This window comes from Chrysemys picta, chromosome 3 (assembly GCF_011386835.1).
Source record: "Chrysemys picta bellii isolate R12L10 chromosome 3, ASM1138683v2, whole genome shotgun sequence".
NCBI lineage: Eukaryota > Metazoa > Chordata > Testudines > Emydidae > Chrysemys > Chrysemys picta.
In genome coordinates, this window is record NC_088793.1 from 110281437 (window position 1) to 110293052 (window position 11616).

At 39.7% G+C, this 11616-nt stretch overlaps 1 long non-coding RNA gene across 1 annotated transcript; it reads left to right on the top strand.

Moving 5' to 3' along the window:
- The first annotated feature begins 2634 nt into the window (after positions 1-2634).
- On the top strand, positions 2635-9718 carry LOC103307081 (uncharacterized). The gene is made up of 3 exons (XR_010599714.1): positions 2635-2800; positions 6938-6993; positions 7913-9718. It is a non-coding gene; the product is annotated as an uncharacterized LOC103307081 (long non-coding RNA).
- Positions 9719-11616: the final 1898 nt, after the last annotated feature.

The window sequence follows — 11616 nt, forward strand, 5'->3', positions numbered from 1 at the left end:
AGATAAAGACTTCCTTTAAAAAGTAGAAATCAAATCCTAGTGAGGCAAATAGAAAGGAGCATAAATGCTGATTAAGTGCAAGAATGTAATAAGAAAAGCCAAAGAGGAGTTTGAAGAACGGCTAGCCAAAAACTCCAAAGGTAATAACAAAATGTTTTTTAAGTACATCAGAAGCAGGAAGCCTGCTAAACAACCAGTGGGGCCCCTTAATGATCGAGATACAAAAGGAGCACTTAAAGACGATAAAGTCATTGCGGAGAAACTAAATGGATTCTTTGCTTCAGTCTTCACGGCTGAGAATGTTAGGGAGATTCCCAAACCTGAGACGGCTTTTGTAGGTGACAAATCTGAGGAACTGTCACAGATTGAAGTGTCACTAGAGGAGGTTTTGGAATTAATTGATAAACTTAACATTAACAAGTCACTGGGACCAGATGGCATTCACCCAAGAGTTCTGAAAGAACTCAAATGTGAAGTTGCTGAACTATTAATTAAGGTTTGTAACCTGTCCTTTAAATCGGCTTCTGTACCCAATGACTGGAAGTTAGCTAATGTAACACCAATATTTAAAAAGGGCTCTAGAGGTGATCCCAGCAATTACAGACTGGTAAGTCTAACATCGTTACCGAGCAAATTAGTCGAAACAATAGTTAAGAATAAAATTGTCAGACACATAGAAAAACAAACTGTTGAGCAATAGTCAACATGGTTTCTGTAAAGGGAAATCATGTCTTACTAATCTATTAGAGTTCTTTGAAGGGGTCAACAAACATGTGGACAAGGGGGATCCAGTGGACATAGTGTATTTAGATTTCCAGAAAGCCTTTGACAAGGTCCCTCATCAAAGGCTCTTACGTAAATTAAGCTGTCATGGGATAAAAGGGAAGGTCCTTTCATGGATTGAGAACTGGTTAAAAGACTGGGAACAAAGGGTAGGTATTAATGGTAAATTCTCAGAATGGAGAGGGGTAACTAGTGGTGTTCCACTAGGGTCAGTCCTCGGACCAATCCTATTCAACTTATTTATAAATGATCTGGAGAAAGGGGTAAAAAGTGAGGTGGCAAAGTTTGCAGATGATACTAAACTGCTCAAGATAGTTAAGACCAAAGCAGACTGTGACGAACTTCAAAAAGATCTCACAAAACTAAGTGATTGGGCAACAAAATGGCAAATGAAATTTAATGTGGATAAATGTAAAGTAATGCACATTGGAAAAAATAACCCCAACTATACATACAATATGATGGGGGCTAATTTAGCTACAACAAGTCAGGAAAAAGATCTTGGAGTCATCGTGGATAGTTCTCTGAAGATGTCCACGCAGTGTGCAGAGGTGGTCAAAAAAGCAAACAGGATGTTAGGGATCATTAAAAAGGGGATAGAGAATAAGACTGAGACTATATTATTGCCCTTATATAAATCAATGGTACGCCCTCATCTCGAATACTACGTACAGATGTGGTCTCATCATATCAAAAAAGATATACTGGCACTAGAAAAGGTTCAGAAAAGGGCAACTAAAATGATTAGGGGTTTGGAACGGGTCCCATATGAGGAGAGATTAAAGAGGCTAGGACAGCTTGGAAAAGAGGAGACTAAGGGGGGATATGATAGAGGTATATAAAATCATGAGTGATGTGGAGAAAGTGGATAAGGAAAAGTTATTTACTTATTCCCATAATACAAGAACTAGGGGTCACCAAATGAAATTAATAGGCAGCAGGTTTAAAACAAATACAAGGAAGTTCTTCTTCACACAGCGCACAGCCAACTTGTGGAACTCCTTACCTGAGGAGGTTGTGAAGGCTAGGACTATAACAGCGTTTAAAAGAGAACTGGATAAATTCATGGTGGTTAAGTCCATTAATGGCTATTAGCCAGGATGGGTAAGGAATGGAGTCCCTAGCCTCTGTTTGTCAGAGGATGGAGATGGATGGCAGGAGAGAGATCACTTGATTATTGCCTTTTAGGACCACTCCCTCTGGGGCACCTGGCATTGGCCACTGTCGGTAGACAGGATACTGGGCTAGATGGACCTTTGGTCTGACCCAGTACGGCCGTTCTTATGTTCTAAATATTACAAGGTCATTTGATGCTAAACTAATTACTAGTGTAAGTAGCCATTTAATTATAGAAAATGTATATTAATAGGAAATTGATTAATTACTGGCAGTGCTCATGCTAGCCCTAAACCAACTGCAAAAGGCAAGAATCATCTCTCCAAAAATTAAGATTAATTATTTAAGCTAAAGGCTTTGTAAGATTATTTAGTTTTAAGACTGTTCTGAGAATTAAGAACTTTTCTCTAAAGAACAGGACTGTTTGGACTCTTTGAAAACAGAATTTCATTTCCTATCAAACTCTAATAAATTGAAAGAATATCTTGGAGAATGGATGAACAAAAGAACTTTCAAAGTTATTTTTAGCTCTTTATCTCATGCTTTCCTGCCCCCCAAGAAAAAACAAAGGCAATTAAAGAAATGTTGCATATTCATTAAACAAACTTCTTATTCAGAAATCACCTAAGCCAACCCTGAAGGCACAAAGCCAATGAAACCAAGGGTGACAGAAACCAATTCTGAATCTAAACAAGCCGGAAGGAGGTGTGTTTTTTTTAATTTCATGACACTAGGAAGGAGAGGGCATAAAAACTCTGAAGTGATCACTGCTTCCCTCCCACCCTCTACCTTGCTTAAACACAGCACTCTAGAAGCAAGCTGCCTCAAACAGCTAAGAAAACAGAAGTCTCCAGAAGAAACCACCCCAAGTAAAACCTCCCCTAAGCTTCAACATGGATTGGTGAGAGAAAATTAACTAACACTGCCAGGGAATTAGGTTTAAAACTCCTGTAATGATTTTATTGCAATATTGAAAGGCTGTTGTAACTTAATTTACTAAATGTTTCTGCTGTTAATCACCAAGTGGTCAGACCATGTATTCCTGGAGAGGAGACAGAGCTAAACTCCGGGAAACAGAAAGATAGTAGGATTTTACTTGGATTTAGGATTATTAATATTCATAATTAGCCTGTTTTTTAAAACAGTTCTGGAAATGGCTTTTCCTAAGAAACTGGTTTAAATATTTTCTTTGATTCCATTGGATTTAGTTAAGATAGCCAGGCAAAGTGGGCAATCAACTGTTTAGATTATTATTAATAATAAACAGACTTTACTTGCCCTTAAATAAATTGTTTTGCCCATACTTAAAGGAGTTTAAATTGTCTGATAAGATTCTAAAACTGAATTCACAATAATTTGGGAAACAATATACTTTAGTCTTGATTTACCAAGAGAAAAATGCTCCCCACCTCAAGGCAGTTCACTCTCTCAGGGGTATAATCCCCCGTTAAAAGCTGTCTCCATAGAGACACGTACAGAAGAGATTGTAATGTAAGTAACCAGTTTATCGTTTGTGTTCAGTCATTTGCATTTGTTTAATGTTTTCTTTCTTTAATAATAAAATAGCCGTGGTTAGTAATTGTGATTTGTTGCTTGGTTTTGATCATGGTGTCCTCTGAGGTATGTAGAAAATCCCCGTGACTAAATAAAATTATTTGGCATCCCTCAATTTTAAACTAGCCCTTTCAACCCCATTGCTCCCTATACAATACATGGGGAGAGATAGGTGCCCAAAAGTGCAATCCACAAAAGCCAGCATGCTAGGCAGGGAGTCGCCTAAGCTAGGCAAAGGGAGATGCCAACAAGCCCTGCCTCTGACAGAGTTGGGTACCTAAATCTAGGCTGAGAGGATGAGCCTAATCCTGCTTAATGATGCACCACTGGGAATCTGCCATCTGCAGTTAAGGCAGCTTAGGCATCTAAGCTCTTTCTTGTAAGAGTGAGTTAGGCACCTTGCCCCATTCCATGCAAAGTGGCCAGTAGTGGTGCCCTCCTTAACTTTTAGCCCAGTGGTTAGATCACTCACCAGGGATGTGGGAGAGCCAGGTTCAATTCCCCCCTGCTTGATGGGGAGAGAGGATTTGAACATGGATCTCCCACCTCTACAAGGGAGTGCTCTAACTATTGAGCTATGATGGGCTCTGTCAGTGTTTCCTGTTGAAGCTGTTCTACTTTGTATAACTAATTAGAGAGCCATTGAAGCACAGGGACTGCATCCTGTGTCTCCCACATCCCAGGTGGGAGCCTTAACCATCAGGCCATAGAGTGATTCTTTTCTCTGGCTATTGAAGTATTCATCCAAAGTGGAACAACTTCAACAGGAGTGACAGAGGGAATCTCACATGAGAATATCACATATCCCAAAGGTTATGGCACTCTCCTGAGAGGTGGCAAGACTCCTTTCTCCCCATCAGACAGAGGGGAGAATTAAACCTGGCTTTCCCATATGCCAGGTGAGTGCTCGAACCATAAGGCTAAAAGTTATAAGGTGGGCACCATCACCACCATCTCTTCCACAGGCAGATTTTGAATGGAGTCTGAGGCAGTAGGCAGCCTCTGAGCATGCCTACTAGATCAGGCCCGGCAGGTGAGAGAGATGCTTCTCTGCCTATCTTCCCCCAGTTTGTGGATTGTGCTGGGTCTAAGGCAGAAGATAGGCATCTGGGTGCCTAGAGAGAGGCAGCAGTGCACATGACCAGAGTCAGAAACATGGGCACTTAAGGAACTTATACCTGAAAATTTAGCTGCTGAGTGAGTTTAGGTGCCTACAAGATGAGACAGCAGCTGAACAGAAGTTCTGTAAACCACAGTGAAGCCTAAAACTGGGACGTAGGCGCCTAAGTACCTTTGTGGATCTGGGCCTGAATGATTTCCATATCAAATGTGCTCAGCTTACAGGGACACAAACCAGCGAGCCCTGCAAACACAAGCAATGGAAAACTTTTCGGAAGTGCCTACATGTCTCTTAAGCACTTTTGAAAATGTTGCTGTTTGCAGGGGTCAAGCCAGTCTTGTTCTTACAAGTTTCTCTACCCACCCTGACAGTGTGACTGAATCCTGAACTGGAGAGACAGAGGGGCTCACATCTAAGAATGAAATGGTAGTTTGTCTCCTTAGATATGTAGCCTTCAATCTCTCCACTGAAACTGCTATGAAGAATGATAATTAGTGTTGATTTTGACGATCATTCAGACATGTAGATTGCTGTCTCTTGATATTTGGACCAAGACCATCCATTTGTCACACTTCGACAAACAACGAAGGATGTAGCTTTTTACTAACATAATGGAAAAGGAAAATAGTTGGTGACAGAGATAATAGTTAGTCTCTTTTAGGGCCCAATCCTCAACCGTGGAACCAGTTCTCACTTATATTAATCCTTGATTTCAATGGACCTATTCAGGTGATTTAAGACTATGCATGTGAGTGAGGGCTGAAGGATCCAGTCTTAAGGCCTTTGCTTGTTAAGTGATCAGTTTAACTTGGCACTCATCGTGTGTATCACTGTGTCGTGATCACTGGGTCCATAATCACTGACAAAGCCTATTTAGGAGGGGTTGTCTTCCCTGATCAAGGAAAATAGCCAAACACGTCCTTTTAAAAAACAAAATGTTATACTTTAGAGATTACCACCCAATCTCATTGCTCAGATGTTTAACTCTTCTCATTTTCATGGAGAGAAAAAATCCAAAAAGCAAGAAAGGATTTTTAATATGGGATTGCAAAGCAGTTTTTATTTCTCACAAGCTCTTGTTTCTGCATAATAATCTCCATGACAAACTCTGCCTTATGCTGCTCCTATTGATGTACATGGAAGAACTGCCATTAATTTCAATGGGAGAAGCAGCTACTCTATATTTGCTGCTGGTTTGGGGGGGCAGGAGAGGGGGTGAAAATCACATTTTCTCATGCGTTTTAAATCAAATTTCTATGCCCCACTCTCCTGCAGCCTCTGTCTGGAGGCACAGAGACCTCGCAGTAGCTTAATTTATTATATCACTGTCATTGTCATGGCAACAAATTACAATGTCAGAGTACCAAGGACTGTATTGTTACAGCTCACCAGCAGAGGAAAAATGTTACTAAAATTTCACTGAAGGCATATGACAAAATATGAGGAATGGCAGAAAGAAAAACGCATAAGTCTGTCTCTGGGCATATGGTGCCTGTCCCTCCCTCATGTGTTCAAGTAACCTTTGGCTTTTGGGAAGCCTTGCTAAAAGTAATTGTAATATATCTAAGACTTTCTCTTTGGGAAATATCCCAGCATGCTGCCCCTAAGGAGCTGGTTCTGGGAAAGGCCAGAAAACTTTTTTTACATGGGTGTCAGCTTGTAGCTAGTGTTTTCACATCCTTGTTTTCCAAATCCATCATGGATCCTGTAGGGAATCTAGCTTCAACCTTAAGTACTATATGGAACAGTTAGGGTCCATAGAGAAGGAAACTAACACAGAATTAATATTTCTTATGACAGCAGTATCCCAACTACCAGTGCTGTGTGGATTGCTTTTAGGAGATGTCTTAAGAAACTGAAGAAAATTCCTATCACATGTATATAAACTGTGTGTGTCTGTACAATTATGTATAACTTTGGGGAAATAGTCCCATGTTTTAACACTGCAACAACACCTGTAATCTCTGAAGCAGCCTCCAAAGAACAGTTTGCATCACACTGAGTGCAGGGGTTGGTGTGTAAATTCCAAGGCAAGGATTATCTACATGGAGAGTTATTCCAGAATAGCTGTTCCTAATTAACTATTCCTGATCTCCCTGTGTGGACATTCTTATTCTGGGATAAAAGTGCCTTATTCTGAATGAATTTAATCCATTTTGGAAGTAGATTAAGCTAATTCAGGACAATGTACTCTTATTTTGGAATAAGAACATGTACACAGGGAGCTAATCAAGGGTGACTATTCTGCTTTAATGTCACACCCTACTTAATTCCAAATTAATTCCCTGTGTAGACAAATCCTTAGTTTTTGAAGGAGTGTTATACTTTTGATAACAGCTTTTCTTTTCCTTCTGTGCTGAATAGACTGGCAGGTGAAATTGTGAAGGGTCGATGGCCCAGAAGAGGATCTGTAAAATGAGGTAATTAGAATTTAAGTGTGGTTTTTCCTGTGGAGAGGACTTTCTCTAAGATTTTTGTAAGTCTCCCTTTCTCCTGATTGTTTGAATGAGTCAACATTTGCATAGCTGGTTCTGGGGATGAAGTTGTCAGAGTAAACATTCTCCAGCTGTGAGGATAGATATTCTGCAACTATTTCAATTGACAACTGTAGACTTACATTTATTAACTGAACAGATGCTTCCTCCACCCTGCATGAAAAAAAATAATCCTTCTTTATTTCAAGATTAACTTCCCCTCCTCCACATCAGATCTAAAGAAAATTCTGAGCTTTATAGTTGGAAAGAGAGCCATGGCAGGTTAGCTGAAGGTCCTTGCAAAACCACAGCTCACTTTAGCTAGAGATTGTAAATAATGGGAGTGATTCCCAGTGGCTAATCTTTAATTTAGTTAGAGATGGTTTCCAACTCCAGTTGGTTATAAAATAGTTCCGTATTCTTTGTCAGTCTTACCTGTGCTATTTTTCTGAATGATGGATAGAGGAAACAGTTTCAGTGCTGAGTCTTTAATGCAGGAGTTGGAAGGAGTAGTACAAAGAAGTGCACTCCAAATGAAAAGTATACATTGATTGTGTTGTTTCATACTGCAACGACAACGCCCACATTCTTGTTGCCTTCCCAGAAATCAAACGAGGGAATAGGATTTATTATAATTGTTTGTTTGCTAAGCATACGCAAAGTTGCGCTTTGCTTTGTACATGGCACAAAATTAACACTGTCCCCGACCTGGAGTCCCTACCCTTATGGCTAATGGAAATAGAGAAGGCAGTGTATATTTTTGGGCTAAAAATGTGAAGGAAATTAGTTTGCATACATAGGAAAAACTCCAAGCTAACTGGATTGTCCAGAAATACACATTTTAATTAAAAGTAAATTGTTACAGGGAGAAAAAAATCTTCCTATATCTACCACTCCAAGAGAGAAAAGAATCATCCTCTACATGGGATGGAGCTGAAGAGCTGACAAAACACCACTCTTCATTCTTAAGAGAAGGGTCATGAAGGACAGCTTGACGCTACAGAGAGAAACAACAATGCTTTTAAGATTTTTCCTAGAAGTCTAATTCGGTGCTTGCAATATGTGCACTACAGGATTTCAGCAAGCAAGGGGCATTATATCCAGTTATAATTTAGTACTGTGATTGACAGTTTCTTTTCTTTTAATGTTTTCCCCCCTTGTAAAGAGATGTGTTTTGGAGGCTATTAAATGGTTATCTGGTTACTTTTTGAGAAGGATTTTGTGTTCCGGTTGCGAGGGTGGGGTGGGATTATCACATTTCCTCATTTCTGAGGAAGATGACATGATGTGTCTAACAGGACACCTTCCTCATTGGTCTTGGATCTACTTCCACAAAGAGGATGGAATTTGGTGGATTTATACATCTGTGAAATCAGTGTGAGAGAAGAGTTGGGCTGAGGGCAAATATTTGTTGAAGCAGACTGGCAACATGACTATAGTATAAAAGGTGGCTGTGCAGCTGGTGATCTCAATCAGGAAATTATATTCTATATCTAAATTTCCACTGCAGTTTCAATGGCATGTAATATTTTTCTTAATATCCTGCTCTAAACTATTTTGTAACATTACCGTGAGCTGTGAAACAACTGCCAGATCCTGCCCCAGAGCGGATTGTGTTTTAGTGGTAGAAAAGTGATTCTTGCCCATCTAAAGCATCCACAGTGCTATGTAAGGTCCAAAGGTCAGGTCCTCAGCTGGTGTAAATCAGCATTCTTCCATTAAAATCTATGGAACTGTGCCAGAATACGTCATCTGAGGATCTGACTTTTATTATTACGAATGGTTAGTCTCTCTCTCACACACCACACACACAAATTGTTCCCAGAAGTGAGTCTATAATAGCTATGGGTCTTTCAGTCTCTCCCTTCTTCTACAAAGCCCAAATATACATGTGACAGTCTATACTATTATGGTCATCCCTTTTACAAGTCTATGATACATATTTTGTACAAAATATGCCTTATTGAAGTATCATTTGAAAAATCAGAATCTGCTGAATATCATTATCCTGTTAAAATATGTGTAGCAACACTGTATGTGAAGTTATAAGATTCTACTGTATGATTATTACTGAAATATGTTGTAATTCTGCATGATACCCACAAACCAGTTTTTCAGAGACCAAGACATACTAGCATCCCAGACAGGTGTTAACAGGCCATTACCTATTTAAGTGGCCATCCTCCAGCAGGGAGAAGGTGTAAACAAGAAATTTACATTTAATCACAGGGGCAGTTCAAACCTCACATTCACAATGGACTGTGTGTCACCATGACTCAGCAAGGATGTTTCTAGCACAAGGAATTGAATTATAAAGAGGGAGGAAAACATTTGATTTCCCTTCTCTCTGCTCATGACATCAAGGACTCTGAAAAAACTTGAACTAAGGGGAGTGGTGCCAGGCTGAAAGGAGAGCCAGCCTATGAAATTTACAGCAGCATATGGTGAGACAAAACCTTTGCTTTTAAGTTCACTTAGCTTGTTACATTAGGTATTAGCATGTGTATTACTCTTTTTTTTATTTTCTTTTGTAACCAAAACTGACTTTTATGCATCTCTTGTAATCACTTAAAATCTATCTTTCTGTAGTTAATACACTTATCTTATTGTTTTATCTTAACCAGTGTATTTGGATTAAAGTGTGTGAGGAAACTCCATTTGGGATAACAAATCTAGTGCATTATCATTTTCCTCTAAATGGACTTTTTATGAGCTTGCATTGTACTGTCCAGCACACTACTGAACAAGACACACATTTCTGGGGGAACAAGGCTGGAACTATGAATTTGTGGGTGTCATTTTGTATGTAATTCATGAGTGACTGGTCAGAGATCTTATGTTTTTAGCTGGGCGTTAATTTGCATGCTGAAAGCTGAGCAAGCCAGGAATGGCTATTCTGACAGCATAGCAGTGTAAAAGGCACCTCAGCCTAGAGAATTAAGGGGGCATAGCTGTTCAACAGTCCAGATTGTACCCTGAGTAATGTCACAATACACTGCATTCCTAACACTCAGCACTGCTCACTTCCAAAATTGGCACTGGAGGACCTGATAAGATCATCTTCAGGCTGCTGCAGTTGATACATTTGATTTACTTGTCCACTTTTTCAATTACTTTTTGTTTCAGTGGCATATTTTACAGTGAAGCATTGTGCTGTGTCTTCACAACCTCTTGTCCCTTTCTGAGTTGGGTAAACTTATGGGGGAAAATAGTGACTACTACAGTATGTAGGGAGAAAGGGGGGGTTCTGAATAATTGAAGTGCAGCATCTACTTGGCTACTGTACATGTAATGCTAACCAGACATTAAAGGGGCATACTTATTTTATGGAATGAGTTTTTACATGGACAGACTGATTCAGAATTTTAACAAAAGCTGAACACCTGTACTGAGTAAAGTTGCTGTGGCATAAAATTGAGCTGAACTGCTGTGCCTGAACACTGTAAATAGAAGTTAAATCCTTGTGAAATGGCCCTACATGTGTGATGCTAAAAGCTGGGCTCTCAATTTTCAACTCTACTTTTTGATATGAATTTTTCAGAAAATGTTATAGTATATTCAGGTATTTATTCCCAAGGAAGAAGCCTTGTTTTCCCTCAGGTCCCCTGCTGGATTCTGTAAGTGTTCGGGCCACAGTTTCCATCAGAATGTACCAGAAGCATCCCTATGGATGAGTACATTTCCTGGATGTACTGGGACTGCATGGAAAATATTAAGCACCCTAGGGAGGGAGAAAAATGGAACTCCCTCCAACCCAATGTAAAAGAGAGGATTGGTAGGCCAGAAGGAACCATTGTGGTCATCTAGTCTGACCTCCTGTAAACACAGGCCATAGAACACCCCAAAAATAATTCCTAGAGCAGATCTGTTAGAGAAACATCCAAGAGCACAATGGGCTCTGTATTAAGGTGCACTTCACCATTTTGTAAAAGATCCTGGATAAAATCGGACTCCATCTTTCAATAAGTGTCAGAACCCATCCCTAGCTTTGAATGCCACTGAGATAAAGGAACACTTTTAGTTATTCCATTCAGTTCATTAAAGTGGAATTAAAATAAGCTGGAAAAGGTCATTTTATTTCCATATGACTGACAGATCATCTGGGTAAGATAACTACCCTTTCGGGGAATCTCTCTCTGTGTGTGTGTGTGTGTGTGTGTGTGTGTGTGTGTAAAATAATTGAGCCCCATTGTTCTTTGGGAGGTAGAACATGGTTTTTTCAATGGTGCTTGGTAGTGAGGAAATATTTCTGAAAAGAGGAGAGGAGTGAGCTGAGGGAAGATTATAGATGTTTATAATATGTATTGTAAACCCTAAAAAAAGAGCTTATGTGCTATCAGCTCCCAACTCCAGACCCCTGTCCCTCGATTCCTTAATAACTTATTGTTAAATAAGTACAGAATGCATTTTGACACATTAAATTCTATGTATTCTTTCATCCCATCTGCTACATGTAGACATACTGATGAGGAGTTCAACATAATATTGGTCCTCTTTACATAAGAGCATAAGAATGGCCCTACGGGGTCAGACAAAAGGTCCATCTAGCCCAGTATCCTGTCTTCCAAT